Source organism: Danio rerio, chromosome 3 (assembly GCF_052040795.2).
Source record: "Danio rerio strain M-AB ecotype USA chromosome 3, GRCz13ab, whole genome shotgun sequence".
NCBI lineage: Eukaryota > Metazoa > Chordata > Actinopteri > Cypriniformes > Danionidae > Danio > Danio rerio.
The window spans coordinates 42912279-42934929 of NC_141023.1; the positions used below are offsets into that span (position 1 = coordinate 42912279).

General features: G+C 34.8%; 1 long non-coding RNA gene across 4 annotated transcripts in view; it reads left to right on the forward strand.

Annotated features, from left to right (window-relative positions):
• Window positions 1-2177: 2177 nt before the first annotated feature.
• Window positions 2178-22651, forward strand: part of LOC147845992 (uncharacterized) — a 174883-nt gene continuing 154409 nt past the window's right edge. For 2 of the 4 annotated variants that reach the window (XR_015481097.1, XR_015481096.1), the window contains exons 1-2: window positions 2193-2633; window positions 9669-9816. This is a non-coding gene — a long non-coding RNA (uncharacterized LOC147845992). Of the gene's footprint in view, window positions 2634-9668; window positions 9817-22651 lie in introns of all 4 variants that reach the window. The other 2 variants (XR_015481095.1, XR_015481098.1) reach the window with 2 other exon arrangements.

The window sequence follows — 22651 nt, forward strand, 5'->3', positions numbered from 1 at the left end:
ATCTGTTAGGAAAATTGACTGAACTGCAGTCTAGTTTTATCTGTTATTTTTCTCTATAATGTAAAGCCAATAATGCATACTTCTGGCCAACGGCTATGTATGAGAAAGTCTTACCTCTGATTTATACTTGGTGATGATGTCTGTGGGTGTCACCATTCAAAATTAAAGCACAGCTTTCGCTTATAATGTCTTAATGCTCATCGTCATAAATTAAAATAAAGACGCATGACAGCCGAGCGCGACTCTGACCAATGTGAGGAGAGTTTACTTGCACGTGACTTGTTTTAGCTCTTTTGGTACGTTTAGAAACTTTGCAGTGTAAAAGCGAACTGCACCAAGAACAAAGTGCAACACTGTAATAATTTGAACAAAACAGGTGTGAAAGCACCCTAAGATGTGCAATCACTTTAAACAATCGTCTTGGAACTTCTGCATGGTGGACATTTAAATGTGCATCGCCCTAATACCACCACTGCAAGATGCTAAAAACAACTTTGAACATCTTAGAAACCCCTTTGCAACAACTTAATATCACCAGTGGCAATTGTTGGCATGCCTCATTTACATTGTGTTCAGAGAAAGTGTAGTTGTTATTCTTTTCCGACACAAGTTAACCGCTCAAAAGAGTCTTCTAAAGCAGTGATGAAGGAAGTCCTTTGTCATCAGCGGCAAGACCTAAGAGAGGCTTTATTATTTAAGAGTTATAACAGTCCTAATCCAGTGATTGGTCGATCTTTCAGCATGTTATTGAAATAGTAAATACTGTGGAGCGGTGTGTCAGCTCTACGGGGAGCATGAGAATTTACTTGACTGTTTGCGTTTCTTGCTTCTCAGCCTTCACAGAATGATTGAGGGTGGAAAATCAGCATTCTGCAATCTGATTGTCTAATATCTGAACATTTAAAGAAGAAAAAAAATGACCTAAAAACGCTGAATAAATAAAGGACTCTATAAAAATATCCACGTTGCGAACACTGGCAGATGTCCCTTTGATCCTTGAGCTTAAATATTCTTGATATTTTTGTTGTAATTAATAGTCAGTTATTCGTTTTAATCCAAGGTGAAGCTCATTAATTCAACTTTCCCTTTTAATAGTTTGCCTTGTAAAGTGATTTCAGGAGAGGAGGTATTTTGAACGTTAATGCTGTGACTTGCTCTAATGCAACGAGACGTTTTGAGGACACCTTGGTGTTTCTAGGGTGGGGTAGAAACTCAAAACCTCAGACCATTTTAGATGAGGCATTAAAATGACACGCCTCCATCTCAACCGGTTCTGCTTAATCCCGACTATTTTGTTTCGCAGCGTAAGTTTTTAATGATTCCGAGTCTAAATCCACGGCTATCATCCGTGCTATTCTTCCAGCTCCTGTGCTCGATTACGGTGTATTTTTAGAGGTGTGCATCACATATCTGTCTGTTTTGTTTGAATATTCCTGTTATATGTCTGTGTTGGGTGGTGGTGGGGGGTGGGAATAAACAAAAACCCCCTCTAGCGGTGCATCCGACGCCGATGTTTATCCCTCACTTCGCACTGAAGACACAACCCAAATGCATTAGCAAACCCCAGACCAAATCAAGAGTAATAAAATCATTCATTTTGGTTAATGAGGATATTAACAGCAGCAGTTGTGTTTAAGCACAAACAAGAACAACAACATTAATAATTGCAACTCTCTAGCGCTTGGCTGATGTAAGCGTTTAATAATTAACAACTCTGTGTCTTATCCCCCAAAGGTTTGCCTCTTATTATCCAACTGAGTTACGAACGGGTAATTACTCTGCCACTGGATGGTCAAAACACTCATCTCCGAAGCGCTCAGGTCTGCGCTATCAAACTCCTCATTCAATCAGTTCTCTCGTTTATTGTTATAAAGTACAGAACATGCCATTTCCATTTATTTATCTGTCCCATCCCCCCTTTTTTGGCTTTCACTAGAGGATTACTCTTTTACCTCCTGTGTTTACATATTAGTGCTAATCCAATTGAGTCAACAAGGGCACTTAGCATTGACTGAGGAACTGAAGGGCGGAGGGCTGGTTATTAATTTAAGACGTATCCCAGAATTTAAGCTTTTGGGGAAATAGTTCTGAAACATCTGTTCTGACAATTCAGGCAAACGCTGTGTTTTCTGGGTTAATGACTCATGTGCTTTCGAGGCCTGCCTGCAGAGGGCGCTGCCGAGCCCGTTCTCATTCACCCCTGGAGAAATAACATCAACTGTTGTTTTGACATTAGCACTGGGGGCATCGGGAATAAAGCACAGACAAACAAGCGGCGATGAAAAAGAAGATCTCTGGGAAAGGCTCTGTATGTGTATGACAAACACAGTGGTTGTCGGCGCTCGGTTGCCAGGTTGATTTAAGGGCAAACAGATCGCTGTAATGAGGATTGTGATCCCTGAGCTCTGCCACGACCCTTCTCCTCGCCATCATCCCCCTACAACCTCTGACCTCCAGGACACACCCTGTCAGCTGAAACTAATTAGAGTTTGATGACGTGTGACCGCAACGCTGTCTAATGGTAAAATAGGGCACTTGAGAGAGGGGGAAAAGACGTTAATGAAAATAAGGGAAGTGTCAAATGCTGTGGAGGATAATGGACAGCACCTACTTACTAATAAGTAAAAATACAGGTAAATTGACATGTCTAACACTTAGGACTTTTTGGGAAAATATGAATTTTGGAGACTTTCGGGTCCCAATGCCAAATGTTATGATGTAATAATTAAAGTAGCTTTTAAGCTGTTGCAGGTACCCTTGCTAGCCCTTTGCTCTGGATAGTTTACACAAAAACAATCATTTTTGCTGTTAATTTACTCCCCGCTCAGGTCATCAGAGGTAACGTTAGCTTTTTCTTTTAATAGAGCAAGAAGATTTTTTTTTAGATTAAATCGTGATCCTTAGGAATGTGAATTCATGAAATTTAAGTCAAGGCAGCGACACTAAGAGTTAAAGAGTTAAGTTTTTTTTTTTTTAATCTTTGGTGACCTGACGAGCTGCACAATTCTGGCAAAAATGAGAATCATGACTTTGTTGGCTAAAAAAAAAATCAATGTTTTTACACGATTCTGTAGATGTAAAATAAAGGTTAATATGAGTGGGCTATTATTGTTATTCTCAAACATGTGGTAAATCAGCAATAGGCTTTGTATAGGTCTACTGTTGGTTAAAATGCTAAATTTTGTATAGACTTTGAATGGTGGACTTGAGCAGACTTTAGATTTGTCCTGGTCATTAATGCTGATGATTATTCTGATGTTGAATTATTGTGTTTGAGACACATGCTTACAATGTGTCATTTTCTGCTTAAAATCTGTCACTGACGTGATTTCGTGAATAAAGAAAACTGAATGGGCATTTTTGCATGTCGGCATGTTTTGGATACTTTTTGGGCTGGAATCAGTCAGCTACATCTGACAAAACTGTGCTCGCTTTCGGTTTCATTTTCACTGCTAAGAGCAGTTCATACTTCTCGCGGAGCTCCCAAACGATCACTCTGTGCCACAAACCGAATGTTGTTTTTAACTTTATTACCTGTTATACACAGCCTATACAAGTTCTGTTCACTAAAGTAGACTTAATTCATAGGTGCACACTCGCCCTCTCTGTGGTAACAGGTCACAGTGAGCTCACGTCACGTGTGATTTTGCGGTCGAAAATACATCATTACATGAAGACAGAAATTACATTTTTGGGGTGAATTATATCCTATAAATACAGCATGTGACTATTTCAACGCCATTTGGAGGCTCTTGTTGCTGAACAATGTATGTAAAACAACTTGAAGACTTGTGCGGCCACCTTGCTTCTCTGCTGAACGTGAAAATATGATTGACAGAATCGTAGAAATGCTGAATTAAGATCGTCTAAAGGGGTCGAATCGAAATCGCAATCCTTTTACGATTAATTGTGCAGCTCAACCTGAGACCAAGTAAATCAGCATTAAATTATGTTTTACAAGCAGGTGGCATTTAAAACATTAGTATTAACAAAGACTTTAGAATACTCAAGACATGTTACTTGTTTAGTTTTGAATGGAGAAAAGTGAAACGGTCTATATGGTTATTAAAGCCCTGCGTACTAGCACAGGAGCCATTCATCGATCGCAATATGGCTAATAAAGCTGCCTTCAAGTACAGAAGCCAATCATCGATCGCTACAGACTGACGCTACTCTGGGAGTGGGGCTAAGACCAGGCGTGAGTTTCTGCAGATTTTGTGTGATTTGGATGTTTAGAAATGAAACTAAAGACACAGTTGTTGTTAAATTTTGCTGGTGATTCCTAATATGAAATTTAATGGTAAGCTTGGCAAGCAATTTTGGAGAATTTGATGTTTCCTTATTCAAACAGAATGCCCAAGCATACTGCCTTTTCAAAGATGGTCGCTGAGTGACTTGCCTTAAAGTGACTTTGGTATTAAATGAAGGTTTTAGCCTGCTTAATCTTTATAGAATCTATTTAGGTTCATAAAAAAGTTTTTTTTTTACTCAGTCCCCACTACAAGATTTCCTTATTGGAGTGAAATTAACAGATTCTTTTAACAGTTAACAGTTAAATAATGGATAATAATAAATTATATATCTGTTTTATTTATTTTATTATTATTTTTTTAATAGTGCGGTGGCTCTGGGATTAGCACTGTCGCCCCACAGCAAAAAAGTCGCTGGATTGAGCCTCGGCTGGGTCAGTTGGCATTTCTTTGTGGAGTTTGCATGTTCTCTCTGTGTTCGCATGGGTTTCCTCCGGGTGCTCCAGTTTCCCCCACAGTCCAAAGACATGTGCTATTGGTGAATTGGGTAAGCTGAATTGTCCGTAGTGTATGTGTGTGAATGAGTGTGTATGGGTGTTTCCCAGTGATGGGTTGCAGCTGGAAGGACATCCGCTGTGTAAAACATATGCTGGATAAGTTGGAGGTTCAATCCACTGTGGTGACCCCAGATTAATAAAGGGACTAAGCTGAAAGAAAATAAATGAATAAATGATTGTTTTATTTTTTTATTTACATCTTTTTTATTTATTCATTTTTCTTTATTTTTCTTTATTTTTGGCCTTACAGTACCTTTGCTGCAGTGATCTAAAGCAGAAACTAAGTATATAATTAAAACTAATTGTGTTTTAAAGAAGAGCTTTGGTAACTGCATTGTAATTTAAAGTAGGTTCATAAAACTTAATGCACAATACACATTACTTAATAAAAATATAAATTGAAAATTGTTAAATTGTACTTTTGGATGTCTTTGAACAACATAATTACATTAATTAAGAATTGTTATGTATATTTTCTATTCTGTGTAATTTCTATTTTAAACAGTCCTGTTTTACCCAAAAATATTAGGCAGCCAAACTGTTTTTGACACTGGTAACGTAAACAAATTACCTTATAATGGTTTCTGAAAGACAGTGGTGGAAGGAGTGCTGAAAGGTCCTGAAAAAGTAGCCCTTTCAAACGTACTCAAGAGTAGTGAGTTTTACACTGTGAAAGACTGATGTGTTTACATGCACTTTGTGTGTGTGTGTGTGTGTGTGTGTGTGTGTGTGTGTGAAAACGTAACATTCTGTAGTTCGGTTAGTAATTGTTTAAAGCCATTTCAGACATCATATACATTTAGACATCCATCATCTTCTCATCAGTTTTATGCAGTCTCTGTCATTACATGTGACGATTTTGGACATTTTCTTGGACACTTTTAATGCTTTCAATTGGTTAGCTGCATTTATGAAGCATCCATGTCATGAGGTTGTTCTGTATGATGTGATTTAGTTTCTATTTGCGATTTGATTGGATGGGACTCACAGGGCTGATTCTGCTTTAGCCAATCCCCATAGATGAGAAAAAATAAAGTAGTGAATGCAGGTTAAAGCAAAACAGTGCCATAAAAGCTGGCCAGGGGGGTTCGAGTGGTTCGAAAGACCCATCCCACAGTGATAAAGGGCCAGAATTTGACCCATTTATGAGCTCATTTGTCCTATTTTGACTGCTATGCCATAATGAATTATGAAAATAGCCTATCGAAAAGGCTTAAAGACCAATTGGAATCCTATGTTGGCTTACGGTATAGAATTTGGAACACCGAATTTGGCGATTTGTGTTGACCAGTTTGTTATATGCCTAATAAATGATATGAGGCTACACTTTTTTTAATTAAAATTCTTTAACAGGTTCCTTTTTTGTTCTAATGATACATGATGGAATAAATTTTAATAAATAAGTATTGTATTTTTTCGTATAGATTATTGTAATATTTCTTCATCCAAAATTTTTAGGAAATGTTTTTGGTATGTCAAAAAGTGTGGCAATGAAATCCATAGCTAATCCAGCAAAAAAAAAACGTGCTTGAAATGCAGTATTTAACGCTCATAAATAGAAAATGAGGTGAATAACTGCTAAAATGTTTACTTTTTGAGAAAAAAAAGAACCACTCCTTTCACCAGGCTGGCTACGGACCTAAAAAATACCGAAACAGAATTAAAAATGTACTCAAGGGAATGTAAAAGCACACATTTTTAAAACTAATTCATGAATTACAATTCCTGAGGTAAAACTACTAAAATAAAGTAATCAGAGTACTTGATAATTTGCACCACTGCTGAAAGATCAAGTGATGCCGAAAAGTAGTAAAGTAATTAATTATGGTAAAAAAATTTGATGCTAACATGACAGGAATTCATTGGAGTTTAAAATATAGTTTGCTATTTTCTTTCTTCACTGAGCTATTCCTTTAATATTAGTTTTTAATAGCAAAAAAATCAAAGGATACAGATGATTACACTTTCATTTTCCATTCCACCTTCTTAACCTACTTTACAAACAGTTCATTACAAATCTACCAATCATGATATCCAGTATATCGATGGATCTCGAATAAACGGACACAATTAAACCAACTAGTAGGGAAGTCTCATTTCACTAAGCCCCATAAATCTCTCTTATGTGCGGTTCCTCAATAAACGCATTTAGCTGACAGATTCCCTCATACTGCGTTTCATTTAGTTTAGTGCAGGCACTAACAAGTCTTGAAACGCCTGTCTGACACCTCTCCATCTATTTCCGAATTTATGCCCCTTGCTGTCTTTTGGCTCATCAGTGAGCCAATATTTGTGTACTTCAACCATTTATCCTGCCCTAATTAGTCCCGGATCAATAGACCAATTGATTTAGCAATACACTGAGAGTTTTAGAAGAGGTGTCATATAGCAGACTCGCCATTAGAGGCTTAATGCAGTGAAATGGGAAGCAACATTAAAGAGTAAAAAGGATCGTTCACACCGAAAGCAATAACTATAAAGGTAACAATAAAGATACAGTTCTAAAAAATCATTATGAATGTAAAACAATAGCAGTAGTTCAGACCACATTATCACTTTCTAAAGAAATGGAACTGTATGTTGGAGTCAATGTCAGAATTATTAATAATATTATTTCAGATTTCATTCAGGATTAGATCTGGACTTACATGCCTTTTAGAGGTAATGAATATCTGGTAACCATTTGGACAGATCTTCAGAATAAATGGTGAGAGGTATTAACTGAAACTCCGCAAACTAGGTTAGCAAACAGCTAATTCGAAACCTAAAGGTGCCTCAGCTACCCGGTGCTAGTTTTGATATCTGTGTTGTTCATGCACTCTAAAATGCTGGCTTTTTGTAACCCAATGTTGGGTGAAATAAGGACAAATCCAAATGTTGGATTCAAAAGTTAAAATGAAAAGGGTAGTGTTGTATTTTAATATAGAAAAGTCTGGGTTATATTTTATATTATATTCAGAGTTGCAGTGTTGATTTTACTTTACTACATTGTGATTATGCACACACACACACACACACACACACACACACACACACACACACACAAAAACACACTGAGCCATTTTAACCCCACGTTGGGTCATATGTATAAAACCAACCATTCACTTAAAAAAAGACTTTGTTTTCAGTTCATTTAAGTAAATAGTTTAACAACACTATTGTTTAGTTTGGGACAACCTATTGAATCTATTTTATATTGAATCCACTTAAATTCATAAAAAACAATTAAGTTAACTTAATCGATTTGCGTTGGGACAACATAAAAGGATTATGCAGACATTATACCTTACTTTTTTATTTATTAATTTTTTTAATCAAATCTAAAGTAGTCAACATTCAATGTGAACCAAAAATGTTTCTCAAAATAGTCCTAGGACAAGAATGGGTGTTGTTCAATAGTTTTAGGACAACTTTGATGAAAGGTGGTGATCCACTTCAAATGTTGACTACTGTAAGTTTAAGTAAACTATTAACCCAAAAGTTGGTCCAAATTTGACACAACCCATCGTTTTTTTAGAGTGTAACTAAATTCACCAGATGGGATTTTATCCTTAATTAATTATTTTCAAAATACACCCAAAAAAAGTGAATTAGATGCATTTTCATCAAGTTGTTTGAGTAGCTGATGATGGTATTGGCAAACGACTAGCCGAGAAACCAGGAAGACATAATCAGCTGAAACAGCAGATGAGTTCCTTTTTTTTGGTTTACTGTCTGGTACAGTACATCGGAATTTATCCAGCAAATGCATTTCTATCTACCATTATTCACACTAAAGGGATAGATCCCCAAATCTAAATTACGTGGCCATTTATTCTCCCTTGTTTGGTTTTAAACCATTATGTGTTTCTTCTGAACACTAAAGAAGATATTTTGAAAAATTATGGTTGATGGGACCATTATTGACTTCATAGTAGGGAAAATATCAATGGAAGTCAATAGGTGCTAACTAACAGAATAAAAAAAAAAATCTGAATTAATGGATTATTGCTAAGGGTTAGACAGAATCTATTAACTTTTTTTGCTATTTCTGGTGATAATTTTGTAAAAAATGTATTATTAATGCGGGGTCGCCACAGCGGAATGAACCGCCAACTTATCCAGCACATTTTTACGCAGCGGATACCCTTCCAGCCGCAACCCATCTCTGGGAAACATTCACACACACTCACCCATACACTACGGACATTTTAGCCTACCCAATTCACCTGTACTGCATGTCTTTGGACTGTGGTGGAAACCGGAGCACGCAGAGGAAACCCACGTGAACGCAGGGAGAACATGCAAACTCCACACAGAAACGCCAACTGACCCAGCCGAGGCTCGAACCTGCGACCCAGCAACCTTCTTGCTGTGTGGCGAAAGCACTATCTACTGCGCCACTGCATCACCTTACATAAAAATATAATGACAGAAAATATTACTTTACAAGCTGTATTGTAAACAAATCATATAAACATTTTCATATTAGTCGATAATATTACTGAAACTAATTTAAAAACATAATAAATAATACATATAAATTTACACAAGTAAATAAATAGACTCAATGATGGGCTCAAATTTTCTGCGCATGCATATTCCATGTGGGATTAATCTTTGCTCATCCATCAATTATTTCTGATGCGACACACTAAATATGCTTTAAACCAAGATCATGTCAATTGACCCAATGTGTATGCTGTTTTTTTTCTTTTTGATCACTGCAGTTATCATTATATGTATCATTATCCTTGTTGTGAACAGACATTTATTCCTCTGTACTACATGTGGACTCCGCTGTGACATGTAGTGTTGTGTCAGCGGTTGTACTCAAATGGAGTTTTATCATTAATCATGAGTCTCTCTGGTTCTCCAACAGGGCTGGGCTGATTCTGGCTAATTAAGCAGTAGCGGGTGTCAGCAAGGCTGTGAGACTTCCTTATCATCGCTGTGAAGCCATCCCGGCTAACAGAGTGGCTTTCATCACGTCTGTGTCTGCACAGGTGCATGCTGGGCCTACGCAACATGTAAGTGCCGATTGCAGACTAACTTACTGTGGCCCAGTAGTCTAGAACATAATGAAATTTGAAAAGCAAAGTTCGCAACACTGTGGAAACAAGCCAACAAGCCACAACGCAACAGAAATGCAATGTTTATTTTGCTTGAGCACATTAATGTGAACAATTAATCTGTAAACAGAAAATCCACTGAAAAAAAGTTTGTTTTGGTAATCTTAAATTAAATTCTGACCATGTGCTTTCTAGGCATGGGTGGAAAACCGTGTTCAAGGTATACTGTAGTTTGGAAAAGTCAAGGTTTTTTTAACCATCAAAATTTTCTGCTATACGGTTCCTAAGGTATTAGTAATATTTTTTATTTACATTTCTCCAGCAGAAATTATCTCTAAACATGCCATTTTAAATGGTAAAGAAATCTGTTTGTGAAACTAATAAAAACAGCAGAAGTCAATAATTCATTAAGCCTGACATATTTACTGCTCTAAAATATTATAAATGTTTCTCAATTTAAAATGCATTGTGTTCAAAAAGGGAAAAGGTTTTGTTTTTTTACCCAGATATTTAAAAAGAACATATTTTAGAGCAGTAACCACAATACCGTGATACCGTGAAACCTTGATTTTAATATCCAAGGTTATCATGTCAGAATCTTATACTAGCCCATGCCTAGAGCTTGCACCTTTGTTGTGGCGAACGTTCTGTTGACATCAGTTTGACAGCTTAACAGCCACAATATTCATAACCACGGCCCCTTACCATTAGTTTGCTACAAGGGAATGATGCACATAAAAGAAAGCCCCGCCCCCTTCTCAATATTCAAGATTTTTTGGAGTTACATCAACATTCATTCATTCATTTTCTTGTTGGCTAAGTCCCTTTATTAATCCGGGGTCGCCACAGCAGAATGAACCGCCAACTTATCCAGCAAGTTTTTACGCAGCGGATGCCCTTCCAGCCACAACCCATCTCTGGGAAACATCCACACACATACACACTACGGACAATTTAGCCTACCCAGTTCACCTGTACCGCATGTCTTTGGACTGTGGGGGAAACCGGAGCACCCGGAGGAAACCCACGCGAAGGCAGGGAGAACATGCAAACAACTGAGCCGAGATTCGAACCAGCGACCCAGCAACCTTCTTGCTGTGAGGCGACAGCACTACCTACTGCGCCACTGCCTCACCAGTTACATCAACATACTGAAATAAAAGTTTCCAGGGTCATGCTGATTTTAACAACACAACAGAAATAAGTCATGACACTATGAAAATGCTCTTGTCCACTTGGGGGCAGTTGGTCTGCAAAACGGGCAGTTACTTGCATACATACACACTGGACAGTTATAAGTGTGTCGTAAAGTGCACCACAATATAACATACATTCTGATATTTAGATTTTACTAATCGCCACAATAGCTGCATCCGAAATTGTCTACTATTCGTATAGGAACTACATTTGAATTTACTTCAAGACCATTAGAAAAGGACGTTCTATAGTATGAATGTGAGTGTGTGCTATTCACTTTTTGTCATTATCACATGATCTGTCTATGTCAGTTGCTTTGCGTCCATTTATGAGTCCTTTTGTGTGGCATCATGGGATACATTCATTGCATGCGCACTACAGAACCTCGCCAGTTGTTGGTCATATGGGTTCTTCTCGCCTACTGTTGAATTCAGACATATTACTCGGCTTGTTCACATTCTAAAATGAAGGGAAGTGGTGACATGGTGGCTCAATGGATAGCGCTGTTTCCTTACAGCAAGAAAGGCGCTGGTTCCAGCCCCAGCTGGGTCACTTGGGTTTTCAGTATGGAGAAATTACATGTTCTCACTGTGTTAGCATGGGTTTCCTCACAGTTCAAAGACATGTGCTGTAGGGGATTTGGGTAAGCTGAATTATCTGTGTCTGTGTATGGTCCTGCAGATTGGGGGTTGAGAGTTGGGTTAACAACCTCATAAAAATGAGATGTTATTAGATATGCAAAAAAACATATGTGAGTACTTGTCTATATCCATGGACCAACTGTCCCCAGTGGTCAGGAGCAGTTCTGTTGTGTAGTGTCTTGATTGCATTGTTTTACTTTTAATAACATTGTTTAGGCTTGGGGGGGCGGCACCATGGCTCAGTGGTTAGAACTGTCGTCTAACAGCAAGAAGGTCGTTGGTTTGAGCCCCAGCTGGGTGAGTCGGCATTTCTGTGTGGAGTTTTGGCTTGTTTCCTTTGTGTACTTAAGCTTGCTTTTTAAATTCTGTTTTGTTTTTGCTTCATTTTTATTACGTTTTAGTTTGTTTTCTCCATTTTGACTTGTCATGGCATCCACATCTACTTGTTGCTTTTCTTGTAATTGTATCTGCGTTCATTTTTTTTTCATTTATAAGCATTCATTCATTCATCTTAAATGTATTTTTGCTTTTTTAAATTCCTTTGTGTTTTGGCTTGTTTCTTTTGTGCTGTAAACTTAAGTGTGGCCCTGAATCACAAAACTATCCTTAAGTTGTATGAGTATATCTTTAGAAACAGTCAAAAAAAAAAAAAACAACTATTGTCAACTATTGTACCAAACGGTTGACCATGTTTTGACTGTTTTAAATAATGACTGTTAAAGCGACTGTTTCAAATAATGGTTTACACAAACAGCATTGTTGGTTAAACAAAAAAATCAAACAAAAATAATCCTGCTGCAGTACTAAACTTGACTTTAGTTTTATTGTAAAAAAAACAAACAAACAAGAAAATGAGAAAACGTTTAATGAGAATATGAAATATTATATGGCATACTTTAAAAAGGTGATTCAGTATTCAAAAATGTGTTATTTTGATTCTTTTCTAAAATAAATTGGTCTTACACTTCATATGTTCAGATTTTCCATAGTATATTTATTAATTCTGGTACTTTTACTGTAAACCAACATATCGACCATTTGGTAGAGGTTGATATTTTAGAAATTATGGGATGTGTTGAAAAAATAAATGCATTGAGTGAGTAAGCTAGCGACATTACGAGTTAAGAAATGCAATCTAAACATTTTTTTCTTGGTGGGGCAGCCAAAGGGTTAATATTAAAGAGAAAGTTCACCCAAGAAATGCAAATCTACTTACCATTTGCTCAATATTTACTCTCCCTAAAGTGGTTCCAAACCTTCATGAGTTTTTTTTAATTCTGTTTGAACACAAAAGGAGATATTTTGAAGAAAGTTGAAAACTGTACTCACCGATTTCGAAAGTAGGAAAACAAATATTATGGAAGTCGATAGTTACAGGCTTTTGACTTCCTTCCAAATACCTTCATATGTGTTTAAACTGAAGAAAGAAACTCAATCAGGTTTCAAAAATGTAAAAGTAGGTGACATGGTGACATAATATTTATTTTTGGGTAAACTAACCCTTTAAGTCAGTGGTCTCAAACTCATTTCCTGGAGGGCCACTGCTCTGCACAGTTTAGCTCCAACCATCTCCAACACCTGCTTAATAGTCTCTAGAAGTCTTGAACACCTTGATTATTTGTATAAGCTGTGTTTGATTAGGGTTGAAGCAAAACTGTGCAGAGCTGCAGCCCTCCAGGAATCAGGTTTGAGATCTGCTTTAAGTAGATTCTTAAGTAGAAATATATCAAAACCCTATTTGTATGTAGTAACATGCAATGCTAAGAACTTAATTTGTATCAAAGTTGTATCTCGGGTAAGTATTGTGCTATCCCAACAAACCTAAGCTTAACAAACCTATCCTAGTCTTATTTATTCAGCTATTGAATGATATATAAATCTCAATTTAAAAACAAAAGAAGACCCTGGTCTGGTTTTGGGGTTACATATTTGCTTTTTAAACGAGTCAGTACTGTGCATGAGCTGAATAGCTGACATATTTAATAAACTAAGAGCATTACAGTTGCAAAAATACTGGGAAAAGGTATTGTAACAGCACATTCTTTGCAAAGACCAAATAAGTGGTCCTATTCCAGCGAATGCACCAATGCCCTTGTTTAGCAGTGTATTGGAACACCAGCGTGATTGCAACCCTCAATTACTTACTTGAGTGAAATCGGGAGGGTGGCGTCGGTGCGTAAATCGCCTTTTGTGTGAGGTAGGACCGCACTAGCAGAGTAACACCCATTAAAAGCTCATTTGCACGGGTAGGCAGTTCATTAATGCACAGGATAGTGAAATCACACCAATAGAGCCAAGTGTAACCCCAGGGCACTGGCAGAAGCTGGGGTTCAGTGTGCCAGCCACTCACCATCATACCTCATTTACACCGGGAATCACAACTAGCCGGGCTGTTTATTTTTTTTTAGTATTTACTTGCATGTGAGCTGCTTCGGTCTCAGGCATTAGTCATTATTTTTCACATGCAATTTGCATGATAACTTTGTTGACATTCTGACAGTTTTGTGGTGGGCGAGTGAAGCCACAGGAGATTTTCCACCATTTAGCCTGCAGGAATTAAGAGGCTCTTTTAATTCATTTTAATATGTTTTTATGGAAGAGAAATTATATATGCTACACTGATCGCTTTTGAAAAAATAGATTTAAAAAAAGCACATGTAATTAAATTTCATATTTTATGGTTTTTTTTTAGAATGCTATTTTATGTATAACAACAATAGTGTAAGACTTCTAATGAGTCAGTATTTGTAAAACGCACGTGTTCTATCTATATTAAATATACTACTTGTTTGGTTTTATTTACAGCAAAGGTGCTGAAAGCAAAGTTGTTGTTGTTGTTGTTGTTGTTGTTGTTGTTATTATTATTTTTTTTTTTAAGCTTAGTCCCTTATTTATCAGGGGTTGCCACAGTGGAATGAACCGCCAACTTTTCTGGCATATGTTTTATGCAGCAGATGCCTTCCCAGCCATACAGGGAAATATTATAATTATTATAATTATTATTATTATTACTACCACTAGTAGTAGTAGTAGTAGTAGTAGTAGTATAGTAATAGTAGCAGTAGTAGTAGGTCGTAGCGGTGATGGTGGTGGTAAAAAATAAATTTAAAAAGTTTGAATGTTTATTGGCAAAACAAGAGTAAATTAAATATTAATTATTCATTTACTACATTATTTCTAATTATTTTTGATAATAATAATAATAATAATAATAATAATAATAATAATATTCATTCATTTATTCATTCATTTTCTTGTCAACTTAGTCCCTTTATTAATCGGGGGTTGTCACAGGAGAATGAACCGCTAACTTATCCAGCACGTTTTTATGCAGCGGATGCCCTTCCAACCGCAACCCATCTCTGGGAAACACACACATATATATATATATATGTTTCCCAGAATAATAATTTTGTAATATTATTAATATATGCGCGAATTTCATTATTACTGTTAACAACAGTTACAATAATAATTAAAAAAATATTTGTAATAAACTATCCATTATTAATATACATTTAAATGTATACATTACTCTTACTAACAATAATAATATGAATAATAATCATGTAATTTTTGTAATAAATTATGTTATAATTTTGTATTATTATTATTATTATACACTTAAATGACCACATTACTGTTACTAACAATAACAATAATAACAATCATGTGATTTTTTTTAATAAACAAACTTTATTTTGATGGTCTGTTTGTTGAATTTCAGTTATGCATGCCAACTAATTTTCATTAGATTATAAGTAAACTGTTAGGTTGGGGTTAGTGTAAGTTGACATGTCAGTATCAGCAGACATTAAGCAGACAGTCTACTAATACTCAAATGGACCATCAAAATAAAATGTTACCAAACAAACTAATAACTTTATTATTATTAATTTATGCTTAAATGTCTACATTAGTGTTACTAACAGTACTATTAATAATACTCATGTTATATTTTTTAATAAACTATCTAATAATTTTGTATTAATATTTATTATGATTATCATTACTATATTAATATACATTTAAATGTATACATCACTTTCACTAACTATAGTACTAATGACAATTGTGTATATAATTTTGTAATAAACTATCTAATAATTCTGTATTATTAATATTTATTATTACTATTATTATTATAGAAAATAAATTTACGTTCAACTCAATTATTGCACTAATTAAAAAAAAAAAAAAGGATTAGCTGCAGTTCATGTTTAGCTATTTGCCATTAAAATTCCACAACAATTCAACAATTAAATTTATAAAACCAAACAGTATTTTTTTCTTCTCTTGATGACATAACACCCCCTTTCAGCTTCCCTCCTGCACTATGCACCTTCAGGACAGGTTGCAGTTTCGGTTCTCGTCCAGCAGATGCCAGATATTCTCTCTTGCCTCTCCGTCTCCCCAGTGGACCGTTCTGTCTCGGCTCTCAATGAATTTCCCTTTCTTTTCATCACTCGCTGATGTCCAGCTGCTCCTGTCAACACCTTCTTACAGCAGGCAATTCATCGCTACACACTGGCAGCTGAGACCCCCGTGATGAACTTCAATCTGCCATCCGCGGAGGGGCTGCACCCCGAGCTGGGCTAATCAAGGGAAACACCCCTTCAGGGGGAGGACGGGACGGGGCCCGTGGACAGATTGAGCCCAAGTTACCCCCGTAATTATCCTCTCATTGCCCCCGTGCCGCAAGCTGGTGCCTGTGAATGGGGCGAACATTTACCCGACACCCCGCGCCATTATTGTGCCTCCGTCCAATCCGCCCCATGTATGTGTTTGCAGAGGCTTTAAAATGAGGTGGCTGTGTTGATATTTTTCTTGGCTATATTTTTGAGCTGAGACACTCCTGACAATTTCCGTTTTTTCATGCACCTGTCTATTTTGAGATTTTGAGCTTTTGATTTTTCACAAATTGTTCATTTTTTTAGTGTAAGGATTAAAGCTAATTAAATAGCATTTAAAATGCACTGTCAAGTGTTTTAATATTGTTTTATTTTATTGGTATTTTTTATATGTATACAGTTGAAGTCAGAATTATTAGCCCCACACCCCCACCCCTGTTTATTTATTTTTTTCCAATTTCTGTTTAACTGATGGAACTTTATTGTAAAGTTTATTCAAATAAATATGAACAATAATTGTGAAGCATTTGATTTCAACATAAAGCATTATTAAAATCTAAATTTGTGTATGTTATTGCACTGCAAGTTAATAAGGACTAACAGTGAGCGACTGTATTGTAATTGTAAGTAACATTAACAAAGATGGTTAAATACTGCAATAAATGTATTGCTCATTGTTTACTAATTTTAGTAAATGCATTAACCAATGGTACCTGGTTGTAAAGTATTTCCATAAGAGACTGTAGAAATAAAAGAGTGATGTAGATAAAAGTAGAGAGACTTTAGATATAAAAGGAGGGAAAAAAAAAAAAAATTAAAAAGTGTGCTTTTTTCTACAGTCTTAAAGAATTAGGGGAAAAAACAAATCTAAATTAACAGGTGGATGAAAAAACTATTTTGTCGCAGTGTCTGGCATTAAAGCATAAATGCAATTACCACACCACCTGCTAAAGCTGCTTTAAAGTTTTAGTGTTGATAGAAAGTTAAAGTCCGAATTATTGGCCCCCCTTTTAAAATTTTGTTTTCTTTTTTAAATATTTCCCAAATGATGTTTAACAGAGCAAGGAAATCCTCACAGTATGTCCAATTTTTTCTTCTTCTTCTGGAGAAAGTCTTATTTGTTTTATTTCGGCTAGAATAAAAGCACTTTTTAATTTTTAAGCATTATTTTAAGGTCAAAATTATTAGCCCCTTTAAGCTAAATATTTTTTCCGATAGTTTACAGATCCAACAACTGCTATACAATAACTTGCCTAATTACCCTAACCTGTTTATTTAACCTTATTAAACTAGTTAAGCCTTTAAATGTCACTTTAAATATAGGATAGAAGTGTCACTGTATAGAAGTGTCTTGAAAAAATATCTAGTAAATTTTGATTTACTGTCATCATGACAAAGATCAAATAAATCAGTTATTAGAAATGAGTTATTAAAACCATTATGTTTAGAAATGTGTTGAAAACATCTCTCTGTTAATGTTTGTTAGAGTTAAAATGTTTCTTTTATCTCACTTTAATAATTTTCTGTCTGTAGATTTCAATTACAATGCATATTTTTAAATCCTTCAGTATTCTACAGAGGAATATGTAAAAACTGTAAAGATTGCCTGATTATAGTGAAAAATGATTATACTGCAAAATTATATTTTACAAAAAATTGTGAGGAAATCCCCCCGGTTGTTGTCAGTATTTCCAAAATTATAAGTGATAAAATGAGACTTCGAATATCTCTAAAACCTTAAACTTTAATATGAAACTAGAATTTCTAATCTGACTTCATATATGTTGTGATGCTATAAATGTATACAAATTAGCACATATTTAATAAAAAATACCTCATTTGCATATATAAACAAAAAACTTTTATAAAAAGGTTTTTAAAACCTTTTATATATATTATATATTCTTAACATAATCAATCAACTGTGGAAGTCTGGTGATAACTATTAGTTCTCCCCCCCATTCACCTGCAGTGTCTTGCTTTAAAGGGCTCTGATATGGTGAGGCATTTACTATGCTCTCTGTGATAACACGCCGCAAATGTCTCTTGCCGCGGGTTTTGATTATTTTCGAGTTGGTAGAAAACACCCCCTGGGGCCAGTTCTGGGGCCCTCCGAATTTTATTAAAGCCTTTCTACAGCTGATTACTTGCAGCCAGGTGCACAGGTTGGCGCATTTTAGGAGCGGAGCGCAGGCCTGACAGGGTCATGTTTAACATGTCCACAGGCAATCAATTCACCTTAACCCCTCGTGCTACTTCAGCCTTCTCCACCTAAGCTGTCCTTAATAACCAGGCAATGGTGAATTTCTGATAAGGCCTTAAGAGTCTCTGACCTATATATCTGTCCTACTATATATTGGAAAAATCCATCCAAGGGAGAAATGTAGCTTTTTAAATGCATATCCAGAAATTAAATAATTTTACACAATAAGAGGCAGAAGGTGAGGAAAAAGCATTTGATGTCACGGTGTGTTTGGTCGATGAAAAAGCACAATGCATAAAAAAGTGTTAGTCTATAATAATAATAATAATAATAATAATAATAATAATAATAATAATAATAATACTAATAATAATAATAATAATAATAGTAGTAGTAGTAGTAGTAGTAGTAATAGTAGTAGTAGTAGTAATAATAATAATAATAATAATAATAATAATTACTGCAATATTTTACATCGAACTAGTATTGACATTGCATCACTATTTATTATTATTATTATTTTTGTTGTTGTTGTTGTTGTTAATAATTTTTATTACTAATAAAAGTGGTAGTAGTGGTGGTGCAGTAATTAGGAGATATTTGAGTACATGAGATTATTCTTTATATTTAAAATTATAGATTTTAAGAATAATAATAATAGTAATGATAAAACAAAAACATAGTAGAAGGAAACAATAGAATTTATAATAACAATATATTTTTTATTATTTTAGATATTACGATGGGGCTGCTATAGTATTATTATTTATTTATGTTATATAATGCTTATTTATTTCACAACAACAACAATAATTTATTTATTTTTTTATTTATTTGTTTGTTTTATTTTTATTATTATGATTAAAACATGCTATTTATTTATCTACAATAAATCCACTCTATTTATCACTATTTATTATTATTATTATTATTATTATTATTATTAATAATAATAATAATAATTGTAAAATAATACATTTAAAAAAATAAAAAAACAATGTCCCCTATTGTTTTTGTCTACTTTTTTAATATAAAAAGGACAAACTCATAACACATTATTACTATTGTTGTTGTTATTAATATTATAAAACAACTATTATTAAGCATTATACAACACTAATAATAATAATAATAATAATATAACAGTTACATAGTCATATCTATTATTATTTATTTTTAATGTTTCCTTCTAATAGTTTTTAGTTTTATTATTACTAATAATTTTTTTTCTCCATAATTTCAAATATAAAGGATAATCTCCTAAACTTAATCTAAACTAATTTTTAAAATCTTAATAATATTTTCTTAAAGCCATTGAGAAAGCATTGGTATCTTGATGAATGAATGCAATTTCAGTTAGATTAAAGCTTACTTATAACAAAAAAAAGAGGATAAAAAGAATAACTTGTGCGAGTGAGCGCTTAGTGGGGCATCTGATACCAAAATGTAGGTTCTCTGTAGGTAATTGAAAAATCTATATTTCAAAGTGAGCAGAGCAGCATTGCGAGAGGCAGTGACATTTATTTTGGACTGGTGTACTAGTGAAGGTGTTTGATTTTCACCACAGACGGAGGACGGCGCCTTCATAAGTGCCTGTTCTTAAAGGGTCGCCATGGTGAACTTTATTAAATGGAAGATAGAGATAATTTGTAAGACGCCACATCATACCTTTGCCTTTATACAACAAAGCCGAGAGATAGTCAAGTGATCTTTCAAAATGCAATATCTTGGGCAATTTTTAAAGATGCGCTTACAGTTGGATGAAGAATTCATTTGAATTATTTGGAAATACACCAATGCTATGATTCCTCATCGATATAATCTATAATATTCCTGAGCTAAATTTCTGCTGTGAAAGAAAACCTTTAAGAAGTAGTATTGTTCCTCCAATGAATGGGTGGGAAACACTGTATTTTCCTCGGTGTCACTGACCTCTGTGTAGATTTTTACCTAACAAGCATGTAGAGAGTGCTACATTTGCCCCTATTTGACAGTGACTAATTGCTGAAAGAGTGCGTAGTGCTTGTTAGGCCGCTGGAAGTTTCACAGACTCCCCAGCCAAGCTAAATTCATTATGCTCTCTTCGCTATTCACTGCACCCCGTCAACTCACAGCAACCAAAACCAGCCTAATTTGAATAAGCCCAACACCAACTCCATTACTGGTTGGATTTGGAAAAAATACAGACACTGTATGCAATATCTTGCTTTTTGGGGGGGATTTTTATTGTTATTATGGGCCCTATAATTATATACTTGACTGTTGCATGGTGTTTGTGATAGTTTGTTGATGGTTTGAGGTATACAGTCTGTTTACGAATCTAAAACCCCTGAATTTAAAACATAGTTTAATACAGTGCTTTTTTTTAGTCAGTAGCTACGTTTCCATCCACCTGTTTTAATGCTCATTTTGGAGATGTGCATAAAAAAAAGTTGATGGAAATGCCAAGATGCGCATACAGTTTGAAATGAGCAAAAAAAAAAAAAACCATATACGCATAACTGAGTAGGATAAACTTTTTATTTGATAAGATGCACATAAACTATGATGGAAGCACTTTTACCGCACATATTCCAGAATGCACATTAAAAAAAGTCATGAGATTTTGTTAGAAGTGATCATGTGATAATAAAATTGTGTGTAAATGGACAAACCAGCAGGCTGAGCACATTGGAAAACATCTGAAATGCTGTTTTAGGTCATTCTAAAATGCTTTAACCATCTCAGTATTAGTGTTATTATATTATTAATTACCTCCAGAAAAAAGACAGATCAATCATGCCTTCAATTGCCACCACACGTTCATTGCATGTCAGGATTGCCTTTTGAGGCACAAGTCATTTATTAAAAGAAGAAAAGATTCACGCAGCTTCTCCTAACAAAGCAAATTCTGTTTTTACTGTTGATATTTGGCACCAGTTAATCAGGAAGTGATGATTTTGTTTGCTTTGATGATTTTGTTCGCTCGTTGGATGGAAACGCTGATTTATTCGCACATCTTTTATGTGATTATTAAGTTTTGCGCATATTGTTAATTTACAGTTTTGGATGGAAACATAGCTACTGTTGGTCTTAAAATGATAGTTCACTTTAAAATGTAATCATTATCAGTGTTGGGGAAAGTTACTTTTGAAAGTAATGCATTACAATATTGAGTTACTCTCCAATAAAGTAACTAGTTGTGTTACTTAGTTACTTTTTATGGTGAGTAATGCGTTATATTACTTTTGAGTTCTGACCTCGCTGCAGCTTGATCTCTTTTAGAACTTGGAGTTTTTTTCTTCTTATTATTATTATTATTATTTATTTATTTAGATAGAGTAGCTCTGCAATTAACAACACTATGTATAACCTTTAATTAACTTAAAAAATAAAAGACATTTAAAATGTATGTAGAATAATGTTATCTTCGAGAACTTCCTGACCCCAGAGCCTTACATGCCGTATATACAGATTAATGAATGTTTAAAGCAATGTGTTTGCTGCTTTTGTACTTTTTGTCTTATTAGTAAAGTAAAATCACTGTCCATTGCAATAATCCTCTTTTACTTTTCTTCCATGTGTTCAAAATAATGAGATTTTTCCATCACAGAAATGTAAGGCTCTGCTATCTTACTTTCTGTCTGTTCTGCATTCTCTCATTGTGTGCGGGACTCAATGTGACTACGTTCATTTTGATTCAACATTTTTTAAGTGATTTAGCTAAACTAAAAAGTAACTCAGTTATAATTACTTAATTTTTAAAAGTAATGCGTTACTTAGAAAAGTAATATTATTATTTATCTCGCATTACTTGTAATGTGTCACCCCCAACACTTCTCATTATTTACTCACTTGTTCCAAACCTGAATTTCTTTTTTCTTTTTAACACAGAAGAATTTATTTTGGAAACTAGTAGACATTAACTACTTTCATATTGTGTAAATATTTGGAAAATTGCGATTTTAAGTTAAAAAAAGTGCAGTTCACACAGACAGGGACGTTTCATAATTTTTCCAGAAAAGCATCTTTCACACAAACATTTTTTCCCACACAGAATACTGGTAAATTCAGACATTATCAACCAGTAATGAGCTCTAAATGGTTGCGGATATATTTGGAAACATGAATAGGGGTAATTT